General features: G+C 39.2%; 1 protein-coding gene across 4 annotated transcripts in view; it reads right to left on the bottom strand.

Annotated features, from left to right (window-relative positions):
• FAM110B (family with sequence similarity 110 member B) overlaps window positions 1-12890 on the bottom strand; it is a 117251-nt gene that overhangs the window by 45679 nt on the left and 58682 nt on the right. The window contains exon 1 of one of the 4 annotated variants that reach the window (XM_026054715.1): window positions 4603-4701. The exons of the other annotated variants lie outside the window; for them this stretch is intronic. The gene's annotated coding sequence lies outside the window, so the exon portion shown is untranslated. Of the gene's footprint in view, window positions 1-4602; window positions 4702-12890 lie in introns of those variants that run through there. 4 annotated transcript variants of the gene reach the window in all.

Genomic DNA, 12890 nt, shown 5'->3' with positions numbered 1-12890 from the left:
GGAGATGGACTTTACCCTAGGACACAGAAGAAAGACACAAAGGAACCACAAGACTGATCCCAGAGGACAAGATAAAGAAGTAGAAGAGCCAGACAACTATGGGAGAAAAAAGTAACCACAAAGACTGGTTCCGAGGGACAAGACAAGGGAGGAAAAGAGCCATTGACAGCAATGCTGAAGTGAGATAAGAAGTAAAGAGCACACCTGGAAACTACGGAAAGGACCAACCAGGAGCTAGAAGACGCCAAACTCCAATATTATGATTGGTTCAGAACAATGGGGTGGATACAAGATGGGAAGGGTGTAATTACCCAGGGATTTGTTCAAACAAGGTCCCTCTCCGGAGGCACCCAGCTCCAGCTGTTATTTGCTGCTGTACCACTTATAGTAAATCAGTTTGTGACACTTTGTGTCTGAGACTCTGCTTCAGGAAAACTAGGGTCAAGAAACTTCTTTAACAGTTTGGTGACCCAGATGGGACCCTAGGCCACCACCACTGGATCCTCTCGCCTCCAAACATCCAACTGCCGGCAGTGGGTGAGTTCACATGGGACCTTTGGAGCGGGAGGAAGCCGAAGGGCGAGTGTTAAAATTCCCTGAGCAGATTCGGTGAAAGCTTTAGAAAGGGTTTGAGTCCCTCTCAGTAGAAAATATAGGGGTGAGTTGGAGTCCTTCCCCTGCTGCAGCTTTTTCAAAGGGTGAGCAGCCTGATCAGCATAAGGCGCACAGAGATGAGAAACGATGGGAAACGTACCTGGCGTAGAGAAGTGGACGCCCTTAGCCAAGGTACTCCAAATTGGCCAAAAGATTGATGGTACAGTCAGCTTGTCAAAAAGGCGCGCAGTTATGTCATGGCAGGAGGATTGGCTGTTCACAACAAAAGATGATAGCCCAGTATAACAATGGCCACCGCAAGGGACTTTTGACCAGCGGAAACTAACCTTTTTGTGCTGTCGTCTCAAGGACAGGTTTCCAGCACAAATGGATTACTGGTGTGTTTGGGAAAACTGGGCATGGGAACAGAAGCACCCAAGCCAGCGGTCAGCGAAGAGAGACACCCTGCCAAAGGTGACGCTAGCGCTAGCAGATGCTAATACTCCAAATAACGTTCAAACTGTATCTGCCCTGCCTTATATGCCTGATGATCTATCTGCTGTTCCTTCTCCTCCTTTACCACCTACCTCTACTTTACTGGCTGCTGGACTCAATCCTACGGTCTCTAACGTGCTATCTAATCCTGCTGCTTTACAGCAAGGGGGAATAGGTGGAGCCAATTCACCTCCTGCTGCATTACATGTATTTACTAATCAGCCCTGCAATCCTAGCAGTTTAGCCTTGCGGGGAAGCAAAATGCTGAGGTTAAGGGAAGATGCCAAGCAATACACTCAATTATTTTCCAACATATGTATAGGGTATAACCCAAGTTGGGGAGATAACCCAAATTCTTTTGAGAGCATTACTTTGACCAGATGAATGGGATAAAATAATCAATAAAGATGCAGAACTAGCACAACAAGCTGGAGGAAATAGTAAACTCCTGGCCAGCAAATGCTCCAAATTGGGATTATAATAATGCAAGAGATAGAGCCGCAAGCCAGACAGGACTCCGAAATTTAATAGAAGCAATTAGAGTATGCAGTGAGTTAGGAGTAAATTGGGCTAAAGTACAAGAATGTAGACAGCAACTAGATGAACACTCCAGTGACTTCTGGGGACAGCTTCAGCAAGCCCTGCTAAAATATGGGGGAATGACCCCACAAAACTTCAATGATGCACTCGCAATTAGTGTTTTTGTAGATCAAGTGGCCCCAGATATACAAAAATATTTTAAAGAACATATGCCAGGCTGGCAAGGAGAGACTTTACAGAAGATTTTAAGTGTAGCAGTATTCATATATGATGGATGAAAGAAAAAAGAGAAAGCTGAGCAAGTAAAAAAGAAAGAGAAAAATCTACCGGCGGCAGCTTTAGCAAGAGACTTGCAAGTGAAAGGTATGGGGTGGAGGAAGAGGAAGGCCAAGCCCAGGCTTCAGGCTGAGGCCAGGAAACAAAGGAGGAAGGACAGGGGGAAGCGAAGGGAGACAGTGTTATTATTGCTGGGATTTAGGACATCTACAGCAGCAATGTTCCCTTCAGCCGTGAGGTCTGACTAGAGAGGGGAACTACCAACACGAAGAGTTAGTCCGAGGAGATAACCACTCACAATGACAGGAGGAAGGGAGCCCTGATGACCTTGAGGAGGCAGTAGGGTTGGGAATTTTTCATATGTGGGGAATTCATTTAGACCAGAAAGAACATATAGTGGGCAAAGTGGAAGGTCAAGAAGTTGAATTTTTAGTAGATACGGGAGCCACTCTTTTAAATTTTACCCCAAAGGATCCAAAACTAAAGATAAGGTTCTAATACACAGAGTCACAGGAGGAGGGGAAAAGAGGTTAAGTAAATCTCTATTGGTAACAACAGGAAACAAAAGTGTATGGGGAAGATTTGTATTAGCTGAAGAATCTCCAACATGTTTGCTAGGAAGAGATCTTTTGCAAGCCCTAGATGTACAATTACGCTTATCTCCTGAAGGAATGGATCTAATAGTTATGGAAATGAGTGTAATCACTGAAAGCCCAAACCGCGGAGTAAAAGTACCAGAAGTGTTAAAATCTGTGCCAACAAAGCCATGGAGTAAAACTGGTACTGACGTTGGATTGTTAGTCTCAGCTCAACCCACAGTCATAAAAACAAAGGGAGGAGCACCACCAGCTATAAAACAGTATCCTATTCCCCAAGAAGCCGAAAAAAGCATGCAAAAGCAGACAGACCRATATCTGGCCCCAGGGGTTCTAAAAGTATGTATTTTGCAACAGAATACTCCCATACTCCCTGTAAAAAACAAACAAACAAACAAAAAACCCCAAAAAAACAACTAGACAAAGATGGAGATCCAGAATACCTCTTTGTACAAGATTTGTGGGCAATTAATCAACGTGTGGTGACTCCTCACCCAGGGGTGCCTGATCCTTCCACAACACTTTTACAAATACCGCATTGGGCAAAATGTTTTACCATAATTGATCTAACCGCTGCCTTCTTTAGTATCCCACTTGATGAAAGTAGTCAACCCTTATTTGCCTTTACATGGAAAGGACAACAATTAATGTGGACACGCCTCCCCCAAGGGTTCACAGGGTCTCCTACAATTTTCTCATAAGTATTAGGAAATGATTTGAAAGACGTAGAATTACCAGGTAAATCAGCTCTCATGCAATATGTAGATGATTTGCTGATAGTAAGTAGGGATGAAAATGCCTGTATAATAGACGCTGAACATCTATGTACTGCTTTAGCAGAAAAAGATCACCGTGCATCTCTGTCTAAACTCCAGATGTGTCAAAAGGAAGTAAAATACTTAGGATTCATTTTGAGAGAAGGGCAACAACTAGTAGACCCAGAAAGAGTAAATGCTATAATAAAACTCCCCCGTCCAGTAACAAAGAAACAGTTACGAGGATTCCTTGGAGCTGTGGGATTTTGCAGACCATGGATTCCTGGGTTGGGAGAATTAACAAAATCCCYGACAGAGGCAACGAGGAATGAAGAGGCAGAACGCACTGCATGGGGCCCCGAGAGAGAACAAACTTTTAAAACCCTAAAAGGAGCTTTGGTGTCTGCACCTGCTCTCGGGCGCCCAGTTTATACAAACCCCTTCAATTTGTATGTACATAAAAGTAAGGGGATAGCCAGCGGAGTGMTAACACAAAAATTARGGCCYMACCAGAGACCAGTTGCATATTATTCTGCTCAGCTAGATTCGGTTGTGGCAGGAGCACCAGGGACACTCCGCATCCAAGACTCTGCTTCGGGAAACCAAGGGTCAAGAAACTTTTTCAACAGTTTGTTCAACCTGCATCAATTATTTGCAGTTAAAATCTTGAAGACTTACAGCTGGATATTTTATTTTAAAAGATAGCATCTCCTGCCATATAAATAGTATTTGTCATAAGTCTGCTGTAACAACCTGCTTGGGGTATTCCTGTGGTCTTACTGTTCATAAAAGTCTTTTGAAAAATACTGAGATTATAAACATGAACTTCTTCTGACTCCTGCTGCATTGAAGTAAAAGGAATAAAATCACTGGTTTATGGTTGCATCAATAAGAGATAGAGGCATTGGTTAAAACTGCACATTGTTTATATTATAAAAAAAGATCTGTGACCAGAAACAAATTAATATTGATTTATCTTAATACTGACTTATCTTAATAGTTGCACTATTTTTCTTATCGCTAGMCAATAGCTCTAATATTGTGTGTGTCAATGAGTTCAATGATTTGTGATATTACAGGGGTTTTATTATGGAAATTAGTAAGAATTTTTATCCATTTTTATTAGTGGAAGAATATACCAAATATTCAACTTCTCAAATTTTGACCTGCCTAATTAGTTTTTATTCTCTTAGATGATACTATAATTTACAGTCAGGAGGTAGTGCCAAAGCATTTTAGATTAATTTGCTGAAATAACTGGCTATAACTTATATTCCTTTCAGAAAGTTGGGATAACAGGAAGAAAGTGTGTGAAGACACTATGCAAATCCCTCCAAGACACTTACATGAGCAAAAGATTACTTGCTGCCTCCCTTCATCACACAAAGTGGCAGTAAGCAACACAGGTACCCTGGAATTTCCTTCTCTACCCCCAGCTTTCCAAAAATCACCTAAAAAAAAAAAAAAAAAAAAAAAAAAAAAAAAAAGCATCTACACTGTGAATCATACAAGGTAAGATATAGCTGCATACATGTATATTTTGACTGGTATATTTTCCCAGTTGGATAACCCTTTGAACAGGAGGATGACATCTCTCTTCTATTTTCATTATAGGGTATGAGCGACTTTCTGCTGTATTACATTTGTCACTACTGGTAATGTGACTTCTACCAATGCATTTGGGTTGGGGGCGGGGGGAAGAAGAGCACATCATATTCTTTCAAAAATTACATATGCATGAATGGGACCAAAATAAAATTGCACATAAAGCTCAAAGCTAGCACTGATGAGTCTATAATAAAACTGAACACCACTGAACACTGAGCAAGAAAGTTTTAAGACTCTGACCTACAAACTCATCTGCTCAAYAGAAAGTAGAAAAGCCCCACATCTGTGAGTGCTCAAAATGTCATGAGAAAACCAGAAGTTCAAAGGACTGAACAAACATACATTCCCCCCATTATAAAATATGCACTATGAAAAATATTTTAAATTCCCTGAATTATTAATTCTGATCTGATCTCAGTACAATTTACATGATTTATATGATTTATCATTTATCACTTAAATTTAAATTAATCATTTACATAATAATACCTGATTATTTTATGTCACAGGGCAGTGTATTTCTAGCTAAATGTCATTTTAAGGCCTCATAAACTGTCCTTTTCCTGACTGTTTTGAAGGACAGATCCTTACTTTAGGATTATCCCATTTTCTATCAGGTAAAATAATTCCCTCACTCTCCCCAGGAGTCCTAGCAGCTGCATCTTAATTGGAGGAAAAACCTGGTCAGGAGGAGAACCAACAGTTGTTAATGCAAAATAGTGGCTCTGGATCATAAAAATTCTGCACAGATGCATTTCTGTCAAACAACAATACATGAGTTGTAAAATTAAGGTGCTTGAAAATATATCAAACACTAAAACTAAATTACTGCCAACAAGGACATCATATTTTAATGATAAAAATGCATGAAACACGGCCGGTTTCAGGCTGCAATAATTTGAACACAGTCCTAATATGTAAATCATAATTTGTGGGAAATAATAATTTGAGATTCCATGACAGTAGAATTTATATCTTAATAGCTGGCATGCCAACTGCTAAAGTGATTTACACATCTTGCTGTTTTTACACTGTATCAGTTGCTGGGCTGGCACAAAAATGAAAGTTATTTTCATCCAATGCCCACATTGAGAGCATACCCCTGTCCGCCAATGAATGACACTGGTCAGCTGTAGAAAAGTTCTCCCTTTAAGTCCCTTTGCTGCATGTTTGACTGCTTGCTGTAAAAAAAGCGAAAGTTTTACTATAGAATTTCACTATCTGACAGAGGAACTTTCAGAATATAGCGCCTTCTCTTGTCAAAGATAATATTTATGTACATGAAAAAACAGAAACTGCTGCAACAGTGTAAAAGAGTTACGAATTTACAATGGTAGTGAGCTGCGAGAAAGTTCAGGCACTTCCCCGTCACCTTGGAAGTGACATTTGGCAGGAGAGCTGCCACGTGGCACTTGGCTGAAATATCGTTCCACCATGCCACAACTTTCATAACTCTTCCTTTCCCCTCCCTGCTTCAAGGACGGGTCCAGAGTAAGAAAGACGACATAATACCATTTTGAAGTGTTTTACAGTTGCTTAGCAACTGCTACATGAGCCCAGGAGATTTCAATCAATGAACTGGCACATAAACCTCTAAAAACTTAAATGGTGACACAAGAAATGTCATCACTCAGTTAAACATCTTGGCACTGGGATCTCCCCCCGGCCCCGACATCAGCGTTCACCTCCTCACCTTCCAAACTCCACCATGGTAATCTCCGCTCGCTCCTCTAGCACCACAGAGGAGCAAAGCAAAGAGCCTACGCACTGGTAATGAGATTATTTTTAATTGCAAAGAGGCCAGCTGCACCTTCACCTCAGCTACCATGCACCTACAAAGCAGAACAGCCTTGAAAAGCAACTAAGATTTAAAGGTTACCCCTGAACTGAACATGTTCACACACCATCTTCACACCTAACAATTTCAAATTTTCAGAACCTCATATATACACATATACACAAACAATCTTCATGAGGAACAAAGATTCTTCTACTGCTCTTCCAGAAACCACATCTATTCCCATAATTTAAACCTACTCCAAAAGATGATACAAGGAAGGTGCATTTGAAAAGTCTTTTCTGTTTTGCAGACCCTTCAGTCTACAGAAGAGTATAGACAAAAAAAGAGGAAAAAAAAACCAAAAAGAACACACAACTGTATTGCAACAAGTTTTAAATTATCAATATAATATATTATGCTAAGAAAAAGTAAAACTTCATGCTGGAAATTAGGAGGTTTCTAACCACTATGGCAATTAGGCTCAGAAGCTGCTTTCCAAGGAGAGCAACAAAGCCAAGACACCGTAACTTCTTTTGAAATGGAGCTCAATGAGTTTCTGAAGGGGGGATTCCCCAAACCAGGCACAGACATCTACACCCGAGCTACTCACCAGCCTGCACTTAACAGCCTGTAGAGGCAAAGAGGTCCTTCTCCAGATCCTCATGAGAAAGTGGACAGCTTGAGCTAGTCCAAGAGCTTACACCTGAGACAGGCCCATTTCTCTCCACTGACTATGAAGGCCACTGAAGTCACTAGCTCATATTAGTGAAATAAAACCAATCCCACCCAGTGGGACATGTAGCTTCTGGCAATGGGAGTATCCTTCCCCATCCCAGTTTCTTCTTTTAACAAACTGCAGCAAGGCAGAAGAGAAACATCCAGAACACAAATTTTGCCCTGACCCTGGCATTAGCATTTTTCTGTGCATTTTCTGTAATATTTGTTACTCGTGCTTTTCTCATGCACACAACCTTTACAATAAAAATAAATAAAAATGCTGCACACACTATAAAGTCCAGAAGAAACATATGTCACAATATTTCTAAGAAACAAAAACATATCAAATTTGCATTTGAATTTTTCAAGTGTATCTTATTTCTTGTGGTGACTGACCTATAAACAGAATTCCTTAATTTAGGAATAGTCTCTTTCTTCCTCCTTCAATTAGGATAGGGTACTTTCTCAAAATAAGTTTTCAGCTTCAAGTGACCACTACTGAATTTTATTCAAATGACAGTGCTGTGGTACCAAACAGACCACTGTGACAGTGGTTCAGAACCTTTTCACTCAGGATCTCTAAGGGGCCTGTTAAAAATTGAGTACTTTTCCCTCATAGTTCTCAAAGTACTGAAAAGAAATAACAAATTCTTAAGTAAAAAATCCACTCTTTGCAAATCTTTTCTAAATGTCTGATGGCACTTAAGGTTCTGATGTTTTCTGAATAGATATGGCAGTATTCTTATGATTTACTAGCAATGCATTCCCAAGTGTTTTTATGATGTAAGCATTAAAATATAATTAAAGCTTTTTTTTTTTTTTTAATAAATTTTGCAACTGCCCAGTAGCATCTCCAACCACCTTCACTGGAGGACAGTGAACGTAGCACAGTTTTGAATAATACGGCAAACAAAACTGGTCTTAGATTTTCAGGCACCCACTTAAAAAAAACCCACCACCACCACAAAAATCGACTTTCCAGATTGGTATTAAACAAAGGTTACTTTATTAATCCCAGCAACCACAGTGTGGGTTAGACCAACATCATTGCTGTGTCATACATGAAGAAAAGTACATGGTCAGTGGAACAAAATAGTAATCATTATTTCAAGTTCTGGCTCCTGAAGCAAGTCAGCTTTCCCTCTATTAAGACACAACACTTGCAGAGGCAATGCTTCAAATTTTCCAAAATAATATGGCTACCTAAGCTCCAATAGTCACTGTACCTGCACAAATTATTTTGTGAAACACCAGAAAATACATACCAAGATTCTTTAGAACCTTCAACACCAAATAGCAACATTGAAAAGTTATATTTTATTTCATCATTCTTTTATTCTTTAAGCTGCTCCTCATCCTCTGTAACTTTACTTCCTTCATAGGACAATTTGCTTTTCTAACCAAAGATAAATTTCCACGGCATACAAATCCAACAGTCTATAAGTACTCCTGGATTAGACTTGCCCTCTGTGATCAGCGAAGCCACTTCAGCAAGTTTCAGTTGTGTTATAGGCTTTTGCATAGCATCTGCACAAAAAAGTCTTCCCAGAAGATGTGTCTCAAGATATAGTGTTCCATGTACAAATCTAGGTCTTCTGCTGTCACTTAATTGAAAAGTTACTAATACTCATTTTGTAAGATCAAGTTCAGTGATACAAGGTAAATTAAAAGACCATAACACAGCGGAGCATACTGAATTGATCTAACAGTATTAGCTCATCCCAGGTGGAAAGAAGGCAAAACAAAGCAAGAAAGCTAACCATTTGAAAGCATAATGACAAGGTGACTTATGGCATTATGGGGACAGGAAATCAAAGTTTTGATAATAAACTAGAGATGATAGATAGTGCTAGGATACCTTATCAAGAGTTTTAGTACTGGATGCAACAAAAAAGAAGTAACCAATGAAAAGATGCAAAGAGGGATGATATGATCAAAGCCACAGGCTTGAGAAATGGTCTTTCAAGCAACATTCAAAATTGATGCAAGTGAGACAAGACTGCTTTCATCCAAGCTAAAAAAAATGCAGTACTTCGCTAGTACAGTGAGATCCATGGATGGAAAATTTCACAATGTGAACAGATAAGGAAGGATGCATCTTAACATGCTATGCTAGAAGAATCTTCAAGATACAGACATAATCTGGTTACAAGGACCTTGAGAGAAATAAAGTAGGGTCAGTTTTCATTCCACTAATACTGTCTTAGATTAAAAAAAAAGGGGGGGGGCTTGACAGGAGTTATGTATTCATTTTTCATTACTATTTAAAAAGTTTAATTATTTTAAGGCAGAAGGAGAAATATATTTCCTTATTCAAGTGGGTTGTAGAATTTTTACCTTAGGGAAAAATTGTGAAGCTGGTATAAGAGCTACTTTGCCTGAAGAGATTATAAAGGCTCCTTAAGAAATAAGGCTCTCCGTAGGCTAACTTAATAGCAATTGCACTGGCTATACAAGAAGGTGACCTTTATTGATAAGAAGTATTAGGACACATTAGCAGTTTAAAAGACCCTGAAAACAAATACAAGATTTCAGCTGTTCAGAGAACAACATAGAAGAGATTTCTTACAGTTAACCCTGTTTTTATATACATAAAACATACAGATAAGAATCAGATCTGTACAGAAATAGGCTATCATCTAACCATACCAGAGGCAACTTGACCATTCAAAACTTATGCAGATTATTTAGGGACTTACTTTCAAGTGAGAGTAAGTACAAAACCACTTCAGGTGACAGCTCATGTGAAATACAGATTTAAAGAAATCTCTCTGGACTCTACAATTGTGCTAAAATCATAGTAGGTAAAACAGGGACTGAAACAGAATTATACTTAGCATCATTTTGCTTTTTGAGAGGGAAAAAATCAATTTTTTTGAGGCTATATCAGTTCTGCATTGCTAACTGAGCCATCTGATTTCTCCCATAAGTACAAAAAAGTGAAATAAATCAGTGCTAGAATTAACCACATCAGCCTGTTTCTCAGCATTAGCAACACATTTTTTAAACACGATAAATATAACCTCATTTTGAATACAAAATACAAAGAGGGCTCCCATAAGGATCACTGCAACTAGATTTCTGTCCTCAGAAAATGTATGGATCTTCACAACTTTTCCATAAGAGTAAGGCTACTGATGCAGCGATGCAAGAGAAACAATAGTGCTTTGGTCAGTGTTTCTGTCTGAAAGAAACTAAGCACTAAGTCTGTATTAGGGCTTTTGCTGCTTTTGTTATGCTCTCAAAAAGTCACATCTTTGGCCAAGTGTCTTTCCCAAAAGCATCTAGTGCAGACCTGCTTTTGTGCAACTTGTGATTATTATTTTAACAATACTGTACTTGGTGTTACAGGATTCTCTAACTGATAGATTTCAGGAAGAAAACATCCTAAAAGCCAGCAAATGCTTCCCTCAGGAACACCATATAAATACCCTAAGTAGCTCAACATAAACCCTTTCTGCTACTTTTGTCTCTCTTTTGGAAAGAGAGGAGTCTGGAAATGCAAAATCACAGGAAAAAGCAGCTGTCACTCTGGTGACAGCCTAGCACTCGCTGCTGGCAAAAATCAAGCCCATCTCTGATTTGCAGAGCTTGATTTAAGAGTAGGTCCCACTTCTACTGAAGAATTTCCTATCAAGTGTTTTCAACAGTTCTGGAAATACCGTGAGCAGGAAATGCAAGTTTTACACTTTAAAATACAGAACAGTACTTTTCCTTCCTGCTACAGATAGCCAAATGGCCCTCCAAATTGACATTCACATCACCTTTGAGCATTACGGACTTTGTGAACAGAAGCAGCTGGAGCACAGAGGAAGGGATGGTTTTAAAACATATGTGCAGGACAAGATGCAACTTCTTTATTAGCACAGATTAGGGGTATTTTCAAAAGACAATTGAGTGGACCAGAGAAGGTAACCTAAGTAAAAGGCCTAACTGCTAAACTAAAATGAAAAACAAAAAAACTGTACTGTGCCATAAGGATTAAAGAATTTATCTGAATAATTTTTGAAAATTCAATAGAAAAATGAAGTTCAAGACTTCCTAGTGGCTGCAATTGAAGCTGATGTGTCAGCTAGGCAAGCGCTTATAAATAGAGATTGGTTTCTTTCATCTACAAAACAAATTTTTTTATTGTTTTTTCAAGTGCCTTCAAAGTAATTTCAGGAGTCAGGCTCATTCAGCTATCTAGTTTTCAGCAATGATGTTAAGTCTACACAACTACTATGCACTGTAGAAATAGGACTGAATACCATTAGAGAGTGCTAATTAACCTTCAAAACATATTTGTATAAATACAAAGTTTCTGTAGAGCGCTCTCAACTTGGAAGAGTTTTTCCATGCTTAGTGCTTACTTTGGAGCTATGCTTTTGAGGTTGAGGGCGCTCCTCTTCTGACCCAGAGCCTTTTAGTCACCTCCTTCTGCCAGGCAGATTTCCTCCTGCACACTGTGTGCCCACTGAAACTTAACATGGTCCATAACAAAGACATAATTCTGTATAAGTGCCAAACAGAAAGCATCTTAGAAGAAATAAAACTTCTGTCAAGCATTTTTGCATGGCATTTACAACTATACAGACTTAGCATATTATCTGTTTTAATTCCAAGAATAAATTCATGACAAACCAATATAATTTTTCTTTAAGTAGAGGTACCTGTTCTTCTCACTCAGTTATTTACTAGGTAACCTGCAGTCTTGCATCTGTTCTTAGAGGTCATAAGAAATTTTAGAAGGGAAAACATGACAATGACAGCATAAAGCAAAGAAAACAGGTGTGGCCTGTGTGAAGTGGGGCTTGTATATTTAAGAAAAACAAAAGCAATCTCCTCCTTGAGCAACCCTTTCCTATCTCAAATTTCCTCCAACTTCTCTAGTTTGTTGTAGTCTCAGTTACGTTTATCCAGCAGCCAAAGATATGTATATGTATACCTATCTATACACGTACACATTCATACAGAAGGATAGGTATAAGCATTAAGTAATTTTGGATCATAGAACCAATACATAAAATATAAGTTGCTTAGTGGTGAAAGAGCTGCCTGGTCAGCAGTTTAGAGACCTCTACTCGCAGAATTGCTGAGGTTGGAAGGGACCTCTGGAGATCATCTAGTCCAAACCCCTGCTCAAGCAGGGTCACCTATGGCAGGTTGCCCAGGTCTGCGTCGAGTTGGGTTTTGAACATCTCCAAGGATGGAGACTCCGCAACCTCTCTGGGCAACCTCTTCCAGTGTTTGACCACCCACCCCCACAGTAAAAAAACCTTCTTATATTCAAGTGGAATTTCCTGTATTTCAATTTGTACCCATTGTCTCTTGCCCTTTCACTGGACACCAGTGAGAAGAGTCTGGCTCCATATTCTTTACTCCTCTCCATCAGGTATTTACACACATGAAGTATGTAATTATCAGTTTTTGAAAGAAGCAAAAAACCTTTCTCTATAAGATCCTAACGCTTTCAATTGTAGGTTCCACAAAGGCCAGAAGTAGGAGTAGCTATAACTGAAAATGTACATATTTCTTGGAAGCGAGGGA

Source organism: Apteryx rowi, unplaced genomic scaffold (assembly GCF_003343035.1).
Source record: "Apteryx rowi isolate R43461 unplaced genomic scaffold, aptRow1 scaffold_96, whole genome shotgun sequence".
Classification (NCBI taxonomy): domain Eukaryota; kingdom Metazoa; phylum Chordata; class Aves; order Apterygiformes; family Apterygidae; genus Apteryx; species Apteryx rowi.
This window is presented reverse-complemented; position numbering and strand designations above follow the sequence as displayed.